This window comes from Lolium rigidum, chromosome 7, assembly GCF_022539505.1.
Source record: "Lolium rigidum isolate FL_2022 chromosome 7, APGP_CSIRO_Lrig_0.1, whole genome shotgun sequence".
Classification (NCBI taxonomy): domain Eukaryota; kingdom Viridiplantae; phylum Streptophyta; class Magnoliopsida; order Poales; family Poaceae; genus Lolium; species Lolium rigidum.
The window spans coordinates 311,878,521-311,895,497 of record NC_061514.1 but is presented as its reverse complement, the minus strand read 5'-3'; the positions used below and the strand labels follow the sequence as shown (position 1 = coordinate 311,895,497).

Here is a 16,977-nt window from a genome sequence, read left to right as displayed (position 1 = left end):
TAACTACAAGCATCCGCAACTACAAGCATCCGCAACTACAAGAAAGTAATTAAGATAAATCTAGCCACAACCTTAAACTTTGAGATCCTACACCCCCATGTGCACCGGTTTCCTAACGGGGGTTTGGGTTTCTGTCCTCCTGCAACCCCATAATTAGTAGCCAAATACACAATGTATTCCCCTAGCCCATAAAGGTGAAGTATCATATAGTCGACGTTCACATGACACCACTAGAAGAATAGAACCACAACTTAAATATCAAATCATTGCATACTACTTAGCATAGTTCCACTACTAACAACATAACTTCTCCCATGTCCTCAAGAACTAATGAACTATTCACGAGACATCATATGGATCATAATCAGAGGTGATATGATGATAAATAAAAATCTGGACATAAACCTTAATTCAATGGTTTCACTCAATAGCATCAACTGAAGGATAACGTTGCATAGAAAACAAAAATTTTCCTACCGCGAACACGCAATCCAAGCCAAGATGCAATCTAGAAGACGGTAGCAACGAGGGGTTTATCGAGTCTCACCCTTGAAGAGATTCCAAAGCCTACAAGAGTAGGCTCTTGTTGCTGCGGTAGACGTTCACTTGCCGCTTGCAAAAGCGCGTAGAAGATCTTGATCACGATCGCTTCCGGCGCCACGAACGGGCAGCACCTCCGTACTCGGTCACACGTTCGGTTGTTGATGAAGACGACGTCCACCTCCCCGTTCCAGCGGGCAGCAGAAGTAGTAGCTCCTCTTGAATCCGACAGCACGACGGCGTGGTGTCGGTGGTGGTGGAGAAGTCCGGCGGAGCTTCGCTAAGCGTGCGGGACGTGGTGGAGGAGAGAGGCCGCTAGGGTTTGGGGAGAGGGGGCGCTGGCCACTATAGGGGTGCGGCCACCTTGTTGTTCTTGGGTGGCCGGCCCCCTCCCCTTGGCCCCTCATTATATAGGTGGAACCCCAAGTGTTGGTCTCCAAGTCTTCGAATAAGACCCGAACCAAAAACCTTCCATATGGTGGGGAAACCTACCCAAGCTAGGACTCCCACTAGAGGTGGGAGTTCCACCTCCCATATGGGGGTGGCCGGCCCCCTAAGGGGGAGTCCACTTGGGACTCCACCCCCACTAGGGTTGGCCGGTCATGGAGGTGGAGTCCCATGTGGACTCCACCTTCCTTGGTGGTTTCTTCCGGACTTTTCTAGAACCTTCTAGAACCTTCCATAGAACCTTCCGCGTCATTTTAATTCACATAAAATGACATCCTATATATGAATCTTATTCTCCGGACCATTCCGGAACTCCTCGTGATGTCCGGGATCTCATCCGGGACTTCGAACAAATATTCGAACTCCATTCCATATTCAAGTTCTACCATTTCAACATCCAACTTTAAGTGTGTCACCCTACGGTTCGTGAACTATGCGGACATGGTTGAGTACTCACTCCGACCAATAACCAATAGCGGGATCCGGAGATCCATAATGGCTCCCACATATTCAACGATGACTTTAGTGATCGAATGAACCATTCACATACAATACCAATTCCCTTTGTCACGCGATATTTTACTTGTCCGAGGTTTGATCTTCGGTATCACTCTATACCTTGTTCAACCTCGTCTCCCGACAAGTACTCTTTACTCGTACCGTGGTATGTGGTCTCTTATGAACTCATTCATATGCTTGCAAGACATTAGACGACATTCCACCGAGAGGGCCCGGAGTATATCTATCCGTCATCGGGATGGAGAAATCCCATCGTTGATCCATATGCCTCAACTCATACTTTCCGGATACTTAATCCCACCTTTATAACCACCCATTTACGCGAGTGGCGTTTGATGTAATCAAAGTACCTTTCCGGTATAAGTGATTTACATGATCTCATGGTCATAAGGACTAGGTAACTATGTATCGAAAGCTTATAGCAAATAACTTAATGACGAGATCTTATGCTACGCTTAATTGGGTGTGTCCATTACATCATTCATATTATGATATAACCTTGTTATTAATAACATCCAATGTTCATGATTATGAAACTAATCATCCATTAATCAACAAGCTAGTTTAAGAGGCATACTAGGGACTTCTTGTTGTCTACATATCACACATGTACTAATGTTTCGGTTAATACAATTATAGCATGATATATAAACATTTATCATAAACATAAAGATATAAATAATAACCACTTTATTATTGCCTCTAGGGCATATCTCCTTCGATCTCCCACTTGCACTAGAGTCAATAATCTAGATTACATTGTAATATACCTAACACCCATGGCATTCTGGTGTTGGTCATGCTTTGCCCTAGGGAGAGCTTTAGTCAACGGATCTGCTATATTCAGATCAGTGTGTACTTTACAAATCTTTACTTCTCCATCTTCGATGTACTCTCGAATCGAGTGGTAACGCAGCTTGATATGCTTCAGCCTCTTGTGTGACCTTGGCTCTTGTGCATTGGCGATGGCACCCATGTTATCACGATAAATGATTAATGGGTCCAATGCACTAGGAACCACACCGAGCTCTACAATGAACCTCTTCATCCATACCGCTTCGATGAAGCCTCCGAAGCCGATATGTACTCGATTCCGTTGAAGACTTCGCCACCGTGCACTCGCTTCGAGCTTGCCCAGCCTATCGCAGGCACCATTCAATATAAACACGTACCCGGACCGTGACTTAGAGTCATCGGGATCGGTGTTCCAACTTGCATCGGTGTAACCGTTTACAACGAGCTCTTGGTCACCTCCATAACAAAGAAACATATCCTTTGTTCTTTTCAAGTACTTCAGGATATTCTTGACCGCTGTCCAGAGTGTTCCATTCCCGGATCACTTTGATATCTGCTAGTCAAACTAACAAGCATGTGCTATATCCGGTCTAGTACATAGCATGGCATACATGATAGATCCCATCGCCGAGGCATAGGGGATATTACTCATCCTTTCTCTTTCTTCTGCCGTAGCCGGTCCTTGAGTCTTACTTAAGACCTTGCTCGGTAACATAGGTAAGAACCCTTTCTTACTTTCGTCCATTCTAAACTTCTTTAGAATCTTGTCCGGATATGTACTCGTGATAGCCCTATTAGGCATCTTGATCTATCTCTATAAATCTTGATGCCTAATATATACGATGCTTCACCAAGGTCTTTCATTGAAAAACTATTATTCAAATAACCTTTTACACTGCTTAATAGTTCTATATCATTCCCGATCAATAATATGTCATCTACATACAATATCAGGAATGCTACAGAGCTCCCACTCACTTTCTTGTAAATACAGGCCTCTCCATGACACTGTATAAACCCGAAGTCTTTGATCACTTTATCAAAGCGTCGGTTCCAACTTCTTGATGCTTGCTTCAGTCCATAGATTGAACGCTGAAGTTTGCATACTTTGTCAGCATTTTTAGGATCGACAAAACCTTTGGGTTGTACCATATACAACTCTTCCTCAATGTCTCCATTAAGGAACGTCGTTTTGACATCCATCTGCCAAATCTCATAATCGAAAAATGCAGCTATTGCTAACAAAATCCTCACAGATTTTAGCTTCGCTACAGGTGAGAAAGTCTCATCGTAGTCAACTCCTTGAATTTGTCGGAAACCCTTGCGACAAGTCGAGCTTTATAGACAGTAATATTACCATCAGCATCTGTTTTTCTCTTGAAGATCCATTTATTCTCGACAGCCTTTTGGCTATCAGGTAAGTCTACCAAAGTCCATACTTTGTTATCATACATGGTTCCCATTTCGGATTTCATGGCTTCTTGCCATTTGTTGGAATCTGGGCTCATCATCGCTTCTTCATACGTCGCAGGGTCATCATCATTGTTATCCACAATCATGACATTTAGACAAGGATCATACCAATCAGGAGTGGCACGTTCCCTTGTTGATCTGCGAGGTTCAGTAGTTTCCTCGTTCGAAGTTTCATGATCATTATCATTAGCTTCCTCTGTTGCCGGTGTAGGTGGTACAGGTACAACTTCCGGTACTGCGCTACTCTGATCAACCACTACGCCACAAACCTCCCTATAGCTACGCATGTCTTCCAACGAATCAGGGATGCGTTTTCCAGGAAACAACTCCCCACTTCCCGTGCTAGCGGAGGGATAAGCCACGATTTATAACTTCCCCAAATATCCCCTTCCACGAATATTTTCCCCTGACCCCCTGGATCCCAATCGTCTCCTTTCGCTTGTAATGCGCCCCCAAGCAAATCTTCGCCTCCCTCTGCGCCTGGCCGCCGCCGCCCCCACCTTGACATGCCCATGTGAGCATCTCCACGTCGGGCTCTTCTAGTGATCTCTATCGTTGTTGCCTGTCTCCTGGTTCAGCAGGTTGTGTTTTGTTCTCCGGACACCGTTATGGGATTCAGATGTCGAGAGTTCGTCAAAGATGTGCAGATGCGAGCAGGAGAGCCAAACGGAAGTACGTGACTACATAACCAACCATCCACGAGCACCACTGTGTGTCGAGACACTGCCCGAAGTTCGGCAATCCTATTACAATCTGGTATTTCTATTCTCTCAACCCATCCAATATCAGCAGTCCTTGTTTCAGATCCGTGTGTCTGATCCGTTTTTCATTGTTTCAGGATATACGTGATTCATTGTTTCAGATCGGAAATCCAAGAGCACCACTGTATTTCTGATCCGGTCTTCATTGTTTCAGGCTACGTGATTGGTGGATCTGTGCTGCTCCACCAGCCGTTCCCGCCCATCAAGTCCTCACCCACGAGCGATCGTTCCCAGGTACCTACCACGAATACCAACTGCCAACCACAGACTTCACTAGACTTCGTTGTTCCTTTTTACTAATTTTAGTACATGATCTGTTCCCCCAAATTTTACAGATTTCGGTTCTAGAATTTATCTGTTCCCCTGCGATATGCAAGCTGTGTCTGTAATGCAACTTTTGTTACTACTATGCATCCACTAATCAGGTAACCAGGCTCTACACGTAATTATTTTGACAGCCGTATTCTTGATTCATATGTTTATCTCAATATTTTAGAACGATCCAATAAAATTAGTCATCTGTGACAATGAGGTGCATAGCAATCATTTGATATTATTTGTGCAGCCCACATTTGTGTTCTTCTCATATATGCAATAGTTGAATTATCTTACAGACCAGCTTCAGTCTGCTGCTATACATATGCAAAGAATGGAATTTATTAGTTCAAAATAATTGGCTTTTCTTCAATGATTGTGTATGGATGTTAATGGTAGGCAACTTTTGGTGCTTGTCAAGGGAGTAACTAGTTGGATGCAGAAATAGGGGAGCTGTGTCGACTTCTAATCATATATTTATTTGAAAAGTTGTACCAAAGGAAGGAGACGACTAAGAACTAATTAACTTTTAACTTCCTAGATTCCGTATTATATAGTAGATTGTGTTTGTCTGGTAATCTTTACATGGATGTATACACATTGGTTCTGAAATTTATGTTGGTCTTCTGCTTATGCAACTTCAGACGAGAGGTAAAGCTTCTGTATTAGTGCTCTGCAACTATGAGAATCCAGGATCGTATATAAGAAGGTTTCAGAGAGTAATCAGGGTATGTTGTACGGCCTCTTGATGTCTTTTATCCTGAAGGTTTTATGGTCTCAAATATATCATTTTAGGCATCTATACTAGTGTACATGTTAAGTGTGTAGATATATCTGAATTTAGTTTCATATGCATTTTTTAAAAACAATCGGCTACTTGCCTACTTCTGATGAAGTTTTTCTATTCTAGAGATCTACTATCAATTTCATTTTCACAAGAATGAACACTGAGTCAGCACAAAATAGAAATGCTTACCCAATTACTACGATGCATCTTTTTTTCCTTTAATTTTTTTTTGTGAAGTACAAAAGGTCTAGTACAAATAAATGCTGACGAAATGACTATAATACTTCTGTTATTTTAATGCGATATGCTCTACTCATTTAGTCTTCTACTATGTGAACTACAAAAGGTTTAGTCAAAATAACGAAGTCACTAAGCTACATCATGCAAGTTAGATTAGACTCCCAAGTAAGCTCTCCTCAACAGACACTTTAGCCTAGGAAGATCAGTAGGATTAGGATATAAGATGTCATCCAAGAATCTGCTGCCATAAATATATAATGTATATATATGACTAAAAGAATTATCGGTTTCTTGTGGTTGCTTTGACCTCGTTGTTCAGAGAAGATAATCATCAAGTTGCTTCCATGTTTATGTAGAAAGATTAATTATCTCATTGCCTTCAACATTTGTTGCAGGTATCTAAATTGTATTACTTTATTAACTTCTTTTTGTCTCGCTAATGGTACCATACTTCTCTCAATTTCCGTTGTTGTTGCAGATTTCCAAATAAATGGATGATGCATGGATGAGATGCTGATAAGAAGTTGGAGAATAGTGCTTCTACCACAGTTATACATTATGTTTTGGAATGTCATCTTAACATATACACATCTTGTAATCATTGGATCATGTTCTTTGTAAAGCTACATAGTTGATTTAATATATGAGACCATTTTGTTTACTATAGTGTGGCATGTGTGCACTCTCAGCGTTGAACAAATATTGGTTGTGATATATAAGCTACCATTAATTGTTCGAGCTATTAGAAACTCTTCTTGGAGATTGAAATTTCTACCCTATCCATTTTAAAATCCAATTGTGCAGGGTATCCACCAACGCATAGGAAGGGTTGTTAGGCTCTAATGATATACGTTGCTATCTTACAACGCTTCATCATGCCGTTTACCAACGCATATATATGTGTTGTTGTAGACCATTGCAACGCCACCTACGGCAACTCATACTAAATCCGTTGGTGTAGACGCTTCCAACACTTATATGGACATTCGGCAACGCATCGTTGCGTTGCTAAAGGGGGGGTCCTGTTGTAGTGAACGAGTATAGATTCTTCAATATCATCGAGTTCTACTTTTCTTCCAGTCACTTCTTTAGTGAGAAATTCTTTCTCAAGAAAGGTTCCGTTCTTAGCAACAAAGATTTTGCCTTCGGATCTGTGATAGAAAGTGTACCCTATAGTTTCCTTAGGGTATCCTATGAAGACGCATTTCTCCGCTTTGGGTTCTAGCTTGTCCGGTTGTAACTTCTTTACATAGGCTTCGCAACCCCAAGCTTTTAGGAATGACAGCTTAGGTTTCTTATTAAACCATAATTCATACGGTGTCATTTCTACGGATTATGATGGTGCTCTATTTAAAGTGAATGCGGCTGTCTCTAATGCATAACTCCAAAATGATAACGGCAAATCAGTAAGAGACATCATAGAACGAACCATATCTAAGAGAGTTCGATTACGACGTTCGGACACACCGTTTCGTTGAGGTGTTCCCGACGGTGTCAATTATGAAAGTATTCCGCATTTCTTTAAATGCATGCCAAACTCATAACTCAGATATTCACCTCCACTATCAGATCGTAGAAATTTAATCTTCTTGTTACGTTGATTTTCTACTTCACTTTGAAATTCCTTAAACTTCTCGAAAGTTTTGGATTTATGTTTCATGAAATAGATATACACATATCTACTCAGATCATCTGTGAAGGTTAGAACATAACGATAACCACCGCGCGATGCTACGCTCATTGGTCCGCACACATCGGTATGTATGATTTCCAATAAGTCAGTAGCTCGCTCCATCATACCGAGAAAATGGAGTCTTAGTCATTTTACCCATTAGACATGCTTCGCATCTATCAAGTGACTCAAAATCAAGTGATTCAAGTAATCCATCTTTATGGAGTTTCTTCATGCGTTTCACTCCAATATGACCAAGACGACAGTGCCACATATAAGTAGAATTATCATTTAATTTAATTCGCTTAGCATCAACGTTTTGTATATGCGTATCACTACTATCGAGATCTAACAGAAATAAGCCATTCTTTTGTGGTGCTCGACCATAAAAGATATTATTCATAAAAATAGAACAACCATTATTCTCAGACTTGAATGAATAACCGTCTTGCATTAAACAAGATCCAGATATAATGTTCATGCTCAACGCAGGTACAAAATAACAATTATTTAGGCTTAAAACTAATCCCGAAGGTAGATGTAGAGGAAGTGTGCCGACTGCGATCACATTGACCTTGAATCCGTTTCCAACGCGCATCGTCACTTCATCTTTCATTAGTCTCCGTTTATTCTTTAGTTCCTGTGTCGAGTTACAAATATGAGCAACCGAACCAGTATCAAATACCCAGGTACTAGAACGAGGACCAGTGAGATAAACATCTATAACATGTATATCAGATATACCTTCTTTCTTCTTCTTGACAAGGCCGCTCTTCGGATCAGCCGGATACTTGGAGCAATTACGCTTCCGGTGTCCCTTCTCCTTGCAGTAATAGCACTCAGCATCAGGCTTAGGGCCGTTCTTAGGTTTCATAGGAGGCGTGGCAGCTTTCTTGCCACCCTTCTTGAATTTCCCTTAGACTTGCCCTGTTTCTTGAAACTGGTGGTCTTGTTGACCATCAACACTTGGTGCTCTTTCTTGATCTCAATCCCAGCAGCTTTTAGCATGCCAAAGAGTTCAGGTAACTCCTTGTTCATGTTCTGCATATTGTAGTTCATCACAAAGTTCTTGTAACTTGGTGGCAGTGATTGAAGGACACGATTAATCCCCAGTCTGTTAGGAATCACTATTCCCAAATCACTGAGTTTCTTCGCATGCCCGGTCATGGCGAGCATGTGCTCACTAACGGAGCTACCTTCTTCCATCATACAGCTGAAGAATTGTTTCGATGCTTCATAGCATTCCACGGCCGCATGAGTCTCAAAAATAGCTTTCAGCTCTTTCATCAACTCATGAGGATCGTGGTGCTCAAAATGTTTTTGAAGATCGGATTCCAGACTGCACAGGATGGCACACTGAACTTGAGAGTACCGAATTTTTCGAGTCTCGTAAACAGCTTTTACTTCATCGGTTTCAGTTTCTGTAGGAGGGTCACCTAGCGGTGCATCAAGCACATATTACAGATTTCCGCCAGAGAGGAAGATCCTCACATGACGGAACCAGTCGGTGAAGTTGCTACCGTTGCTCTTAAGTTTTTCTTTCTCTAGGAACTGGTTAAAATTGTTTGGGGACGCCATCTCTACAACATATATTTGCAAAAGTTTAGACTAAGTTTATGACAAATTGAGTACAAATTTTAATTCAACATAATTAAAAATCTAGGTGAACTCCCACTCAAAACAATATCCCTCGCATTGTCTTAGTGATCACACGAACCAAATCCACCGCACCTAAGTCCGATCATCACGAGACAAGGTGTGATTTCAATGGTGAACACTCAAAGTGTTCATCATATCAACCATATGATTCATGCTCTACCTTTCGGTATCACGTGTTCCGAGACCATGTCTGTACATGCTAGGCTCGTCAAGGCCACCTTAGTATCCGCATGTGCAAAGCTGTCTTGCACCCGTTGTATGTACTTGTTGATTCTAACACACCCGATCATCACGAGATGCTTCGAAACGACAAGTCATGGTAACGGTGCTACTAAGGATGAACACTTTATTATCTTGAGATTTTAGTGAGGGATCATCTTATAATGCTACCGTCGCGATCTAAGCAAAATAAGATGCATAAAAGGATTAACATCACATGCAGTTCATATGTGATATGATATGGCCCTTTTGTCTTTGCGCCTTTGATCTTCATCTCCAAAGCACGGACATGATCTCCATCATCTTCGGGCATGATCTCCATCATCATCGGCGTAGCGTCAAGGTCAATGGCGCCGTCTTCATGATTATCCTCCATGTAGCAACTATTACAACTACTTTGAAATACTACTCAACATGAAATATAAAGACAGCCATAAGGCTCCTGCCGGTTGCCACAATACAATAATGATCATCTCATACATATTCATCATCACATTATGGCCATATCACATCACCAAACCCCTGCAAAAACAAGTTAGACGTCTCTAATTTGGTTTGCATATTTTACGTGGTTTAGGGTTTTCGAGAGAGATCTAATCTACCTACGAACATGAACCACAACGTTGATACTAATGTTTTCAATAGAAGAGTAAATTGAATCTTCACTATAGTAGGAGAGACAGACACCCGCAAAGCCTCTTATGCAATACAAGTTGCATGTCGAACGAGGAACAAGTCTCATGAACGCGGTCATGTAAAGTTAGTCCGAGCCGCTTCATCCCACTATGCCACGAAGATGCAAAGTACTCAAACTAAAGATAACAAGAGCATCAACGCCCACAAAACCATTGTGTTCTACTCGTGCAACCATCTATGCATAGACACGGCTCTGATACCACTGAAGGATAACGTTGCATAGAAAACAAAAAAATTCCTACCGCGAACACACAATCCAAGCCAAGATGCAATCTAGAAGACGGTAGCAACGAGGGGTTTATCGAGTCTCACCCTTGAAGAGATTCCAAAGCCTACAAGAGTAGGCTCTTGTTGCTGCGGTAGACGTTCACTTGCCGCTTGCAAAAGCGTGTAGAAGATCTTGATCACGATCGCTTCCGGCGCCACGAACGGGCAGCACCTCCGTACTCGGTCACACGTTCGGTTGTTGATGAAGACGACGTCCACCTCCCCGTTCCAGCGGGCAGCGTAAGTAGTAGCTCCTCTTGAATCCGACAGCACGACGGCGTGGTGTCGGTGGTGGTGGAGAAGTCCGGCGGAGCTTCGCTAAGCGTGCCGGACATGGCGGAGGAGAGAGGCCGCTAGGGTTTGGGGAGAGGGGGCGCCGGCCACTATAGGGGTGCGGCCACCTTGTGGTTCTTGGGTGGCCGGCCCCCTCCCCTTGGCCCCTCATTATATAGGTGGAACCCCAAGTGTTGGTCTCCAAGTCTTCGAATAAGACCCGAACCAAAAACCTTCCATATGGTGGGGAAACCTACCCAAGCTAGGACTCCCACTAGAGGTGGGAGTTCCACCTCCCATATGGGGGGGGGTGGCTGGCCCCCTAAGGGGGAGTCCACTTGGGACTCCACCCCCACTAGGGTTGGCCGGCCATGGAGGTGGAGTCCCATGTGGACTCTGAAGGAGATATGCCCTAGAGGCAATAATAAAGTTGTTATTATTTATATCTTTATGTTTATGATAAATGTTTATATATCATGCTAGAATTGTATTAACCGAAACATTAGTACATGTGTGATATGTAGACAAACAAGAAGTCCCTAGTATGCCTCTTAAACTAGCTTGTTGATTAATGGATGATTAGTTTCATAATCATGAACATTGGATGTTATTAATAACAAGGTTATGTCATTGTGTGAATGATGTAATGGACACACCCAATTAAGCGTAGCATAAGATCTCGTCATTAAGTTATTTGCTATAAGCTTTCGATACATAGTTACCTAGTCCTTATGACCATGAGATCATGTAAATCACTTATACCGGAAAGGTACTTTGATTACACCAAACACCACTGCGTAAATGGGTGGCTATAAAGGTGGGATTAAGTATCCGGAAAGTATGAGTTGAGGCATATGGATCAACAAGTGGGATTTGTCCATCCCGATGACGGATAGATATACTCTGGGCCCTCTCGGTGGAATGTCGTCTAATGTCTTGCAAGCATATGAATGAGTTCATAAGAGACCACATACCACGGTACGAGTAAAGAGTACTTGTCGGAGACGAGGTTGAACAAGGTATAGAGTGATACCGAAGATCAAACCTCGGACAAGTAAAATATCGCGAGACAAAGGGAATTGGTAATATATGTGTATGGTTCATTCGATCACTAAAGTCATCGTTGAATATGTGGGAGCCATTATGGATCTCCAGATCCCGCTATTGGTTATTGGTCTGAGTGAGTACTCAACCATGTCCGCATAGTTCTCGAACCGTAGGGTGACACACTTAAAGTTGGATGTTGAAATGGTAGCACTTGAATTATGGAATGGAGTTCGAATATTTGTTCGGAGTCCCGGATGAGATCCCGGACATCACGAGGAGTTCCGGAATGGTCCGGAGAATAAGATTCATATATAGGATGTCATTTTATGTGAAATAAAATGTCGCGGAAGGTTCTATGGAAGGTTCTAGAAGGTTCTAGAAAAGTCCGGAAGAAACCACCAAGGAAGGTGGAGTCCACAAGGGACTCCACCTCCATGGCCGGCCAGCCCTAGTGGGGGTGGAGTCCCAAGTGGACTCCACCATAGGGGGCCGGCCACCCCCACATGGGAGGTGGGAATCCCACCTTTGGGTGGGAGTCCTAGTTGGGCTAGGTTTGCCCCCTCCTATGGAAGGTTTTGGTTTCGGGTCTTATTCGAAGACTTGGACACCAACACTTGGGATCCACCTATATAATGAGGGGCCAAGGGAGGGGGCCGGCCACCCCAAGACCATAGCTTGGCCGCCCCTTGAGTGGCCGGCCACCCCCTCCCAAACCCTAGCTTTGCTCCTCCACTTCGTATTGCCCGGTTTGCTTAGCGAAGCTCCGCCGGACTTCTACACCGCCACCGACACCACGCCGTCGTGCTGTCGGATTCAAGAGGAGCTACTACTTCCGCTGCCCGCTGGAACGGGGAGGTGGACGTCGTCTTCATCAACAACCGAACGTGTGACCGAGTACGGAGGTGCTGCCCGTTCGTGGCGCCGGAACCGATCGTGATCAAGATCTTCTACGCGCTTTTGCAAGCGGCAAGTGATCGTCTACCGCATCAACAAGAGCCTCCTCTTGTAGGCTTTGGAATCTCTTCAAGGGTGAGACTCGATACCCCCTCGTTGCTACCGTCTTCTAGATTGCATCTTGGCTTGGATTGCGTGTTCGCGGTAGGAAAATTTTTGTTTTCTATGCAACGTTATCCTACAAGTGGTATCGAGCCGTGTCTATGCATAGATGGTTGCACGAGTAGAACACAATGGTTTGTGGGCGTTGATGCTCTTGTTATCTTTAGTTTGAGTACTTTGCATCTTTATGGCATAGTGGGATGAAGCGGCTCGGACTAACTTTACATGACCACGTTCATGAGACTTGTTCCTCGTTCGACATGCAACTTGTATTGCATAAGAGGCTTTGCGGGTGTCTCGTCTCTCCTACTATAGTAAAGATTCAATTTACTCTTCTATTGAAAACATTAGTATCAACGTTGTGGTTCATGTTCGTAGGTAGATTAGATCTCTCTCGAAAACCCTAAACCACGTAAAATATGCAAACCAAATTAGAGACGTCTAACTTGTTTTTGCGGGGTTTGGTGATGTGATATGGCCATGATATGATGATGAATATGTATGAGATGATCATTATTGTATTGTGGCAACCGGCAGGAGCCTTATGGTTGTCTTTAAATTTCATGTTGAGTAGTATTTCAAAGTAGTTGTAATAGTTGCTACATGGAGGACAAACATGAAGACGGTGCCATTGACCTTGGTGCTACGCCGACGATGATGGAGATCATGCCCGAAGATGATGGAGATCATATCCGTGCTTTGGAGATGAAGATCAAAGGCACAAGAACAAAAGGGCCATATCATATCACATATGAACTCGCATGTGATGTTAATCCTTTTTATGCATCTTATTTTGCTTAGATCGCGACGGTAGCATTATAAGATGATCCCTCACTAAAATCTCAAGATAATAAAGTGTTCATCCTTAGTAGCACCGTTATTAAGTCTTATCGTTTCGAAGCATCTCGTGATGATCGGGTGTGATAGATTCGATAAGTACATACAACGGGTGCAAGACAGTTTTGCACATGCGGATACTAAGGTGGCCTTGACGAGCCTAGCATGTACAGACATGGTCTCGGAACACGTGATACCGAAAGGTAGAGCATAAATCATATGGTTGATATGATGAACACTATGAGTGTTCGCCATTGAAATCACACCTTTTCTCGTGATGATCGGGTTTAGGTGCGGTGGATTTGGCTCGTGTGATCACTAAGACAATGCGAGGGATATTGTTTTGAGTGGGAGTTCACCTAGGGTTTTAATTATGTTGAATTAAAATTTGAACTCAATTTGTCATAAACTTAGTCTAAACTATTGCAAATATATGTTGTAGAGATGGCGTCCTCAATCAATTTTAATCGGTTCCTAGAGAAAGAGAAACTTAAGAGCAACGGTAGCAACTTCACCGATCGGTTCCGTCATGTGAGGATCTTCCTCTCGGCGGAAATCTGCAATTTGTGCTTGATGCACCGCTAGGTGACCCTCCCGCGAAGATGAATCCGATGAAGTAAAAGCTGTTTACGCAACTCGGAAAACTCGGTACTCTCAAGTTCGGTGTGCCATCCCGTGCGTCCGGAATCCGATCTTCAAAAACGTTTTGAGCACCATGATCCTCATGAGTTGATGAATGAGCTGAAAGCTATATTCGAGACTCATGCGGCGGTGGAATGCTATGAAGCATCGAAACATTTCTTCAGCTCGTATGATGGAAGAAGGCAACTCCGTTAGTGAGCACATGCTCGCCATGACCGGGCATGCGAAGAAACTCGGTGACTTGGGAATAGTGATTCCTAACGCGACCGGGGATTAATCGTGTCCTTCAATCACCGCCACCAAGTTACAAGAACTTTGTGATGAACTACAATATGCGTAACATGAACAAGGAGTTACCCGAACTCTTTGGCATGCTAAAAGCTGCTGAGATTGAGATCAAGAAAGAGCACCAAGTGTTGATGGTCAACAAGACCACCAGCTTCAAGAAACAGGGCAAGTCTAAGGGAAAATTCAAGAAGGGTGGCAAGAAAGCTGCCACGCCTCCTATGAAACCTAAGAACGGCCCTAAGCCCGATGCTGAGTGCTATTATCGCAAGGAGAAGGGACACCTGGAAGCGTAATTGCTCCAAGTATCCGGCTGATCTAAAGAGCGGCCTTGTCAAGAAGAAGAAAGAAGGTATATCCGATATACATGTTATAGATGTTTATCTCACTAGTTCTCGTTCTAGTACTCGGGTATTTGATACTGGTTCGGTTGCTCATATTTGTAACTCGAAACAGAACTAAAGAATAAACGACAACTGCCGAAAGATGAAGTGACGATGCGCGTTGGAAACGGATCCAAGGTCAATGTGATCGCTAGTCGGGACACTTCCTCTACATCTACCTTCGGGATTAGTTTTAAGCCTAAATAATTGTTATTATGTACCTGCGTTGAGCATGAACATTATATCCGGATCTTGTTTAATGCAAGACGGTTATTCATTCAAGTCTGAGAATAATGGTTGTTCTATTTTTATGAATAATATCTTTTATGGTCGAGCACCACAAAAGAATGGCTTATTTCTCGTTAGATCTCGATAGTAGTGATACACATATACATAACATTGATGCTAAGAGAATTAAACTTAATGATAATTCTACTTATATGTGGCACTCGTCGTCTTGGTCATATTGGAGTGAAACGCATGAAGAAACTCCATACTGATGGATTACTTGAATCACTTGACTTTGAGTCACTTGATAGATGCGAAGCATGTCTAATGGGAAAAATGACAAAGACTCCATTCTCTGGTATGATGGAGCGAGCTACTGACTTATTGGAAATCATACATACCGATGTATGTGGACCAATGAGCGTAGCATCGCGCGGTGGTTATCGTTATGTTCTAACCTTCACTTATGATCTGAGTAGATATGGGTATATCTATTTCATGAAACATAAATCCGAAACTTTCGAGAAGTTTAAGGAATTTCAAAGTGAAGTAGAAAATCAACGTAACAAGAAGATCAAATTTCTACGATCCGATCGTGGAGGTGAATATCCGAGTTATGAGTTTGGCATGCATTTAAAGAAATGCGGAATACTTTCACAATTGACACCGCCGGAACACCTCAACGAAACGGTGTGTCCGAACGTCGTAATCGAACTCTCTTAGATATGGTTCGTAGTATGATGTCTCTTACTGATTTGCCGTTATCATTTTGGAGTTATGCATTAGAGACAGCCGCATTCACTTTAAATAGAGCACCATCAAAATCCGTAGAAACGACACCGTATGAATTATGGTTTAATAAGAAACCTAAGTCTGTCGTTCCCGAAAGTTTGGGGTTGCGAAGCCTATGTAAAGAAGTTACAACCGGAAAAGCTAGAACCCAAAGCGGAGAAATGCGTCTTCATAGGTTATCCTAAGGAAACTATAGGATACACTTTCTATCACAGCATCCGAAGGCAAAATCTTTGTTGCTAAGAACGGAACCTTTCTTGAGAAAGAATTTCTCACTAAAGAAGTGACTGGAAGAAAAGTAGAACTCGATGAGATTGATGAATCTATACTCGTTGATCAGAGTAGCGCAGCACCGGAAGTTGTACCCGTACCGCCTACACCGGCAACGAGAGGAAGCTAATGATAATGATCATGAAACTTCGAACGAGGAAACTACCGAACCTCGCAGATCGACAAGGGAACGTGCCACTCCCGATTGGTATGATCCTTGTCTAAATGTCATGATTGTGGATAACAATGATGAGGACCCCGCGACGTATGAAGAAGCGATGATGAGCCCGTATTCCAACAAATGGCAAGAAGCCATGAAATCCGAAATGGGATCCATGTATGATAACAAAGTATGGACTTTGGTAGACTTACTTGATAGCCGAAAGGCTGTCGAAAATAAATGGATCTTCAAGAGAAAAACAGATGCTGATGGTAATATTACTCGTCTATAAAGCTCGACTTGTCGCAAAGGGTTTCCGACAAATTCAAGGAGTTGACTACGATGAGACTTTCTCACCTGTAGCGAAGCTGAAATCTGTGAGGATTTTGTTAGCAATAGCTGCATTTTTCGATTATGAGATTTGGCGTATGGATGTCAAAACGGCGTTCCTTAATGGAGACATTGAGGAAGAGTTGTATATGGTACAACCCAAAGGTTTTGTCGATCCTAAAAATGCTCGACAAAGTATGCATACTTCAGCGTTCAATCTATGGACTGAAGCAAGCATCGAGAAGTTGGAACCGACGCTTTGATAAGGTGATCAAAGACTTCGG

General features: G+C 42.9%; 1 long non-coding RNA gene across 1 annotated transcript; it reads left to right on the top strand.

Moving 5' to 3' along the window:
• The first annotated feature begins 5,543 nt into the window (after positions 1 to 5,543).
• LOC124670430 lies at positions 5,544 to 6,538 on the top strand. The gene is made up of 2 exons (XR_006992523.1): positions 5,544 to 5,578; positions 6,356 to 6,538. It is a non-coding gene; the product is annotated as an uncharacterized LOC124670430 (long non-coding RNA).
• The last annotated feature ends 10,439 nt before the right edge of the window (positions 6,539 to 16,977 follow it).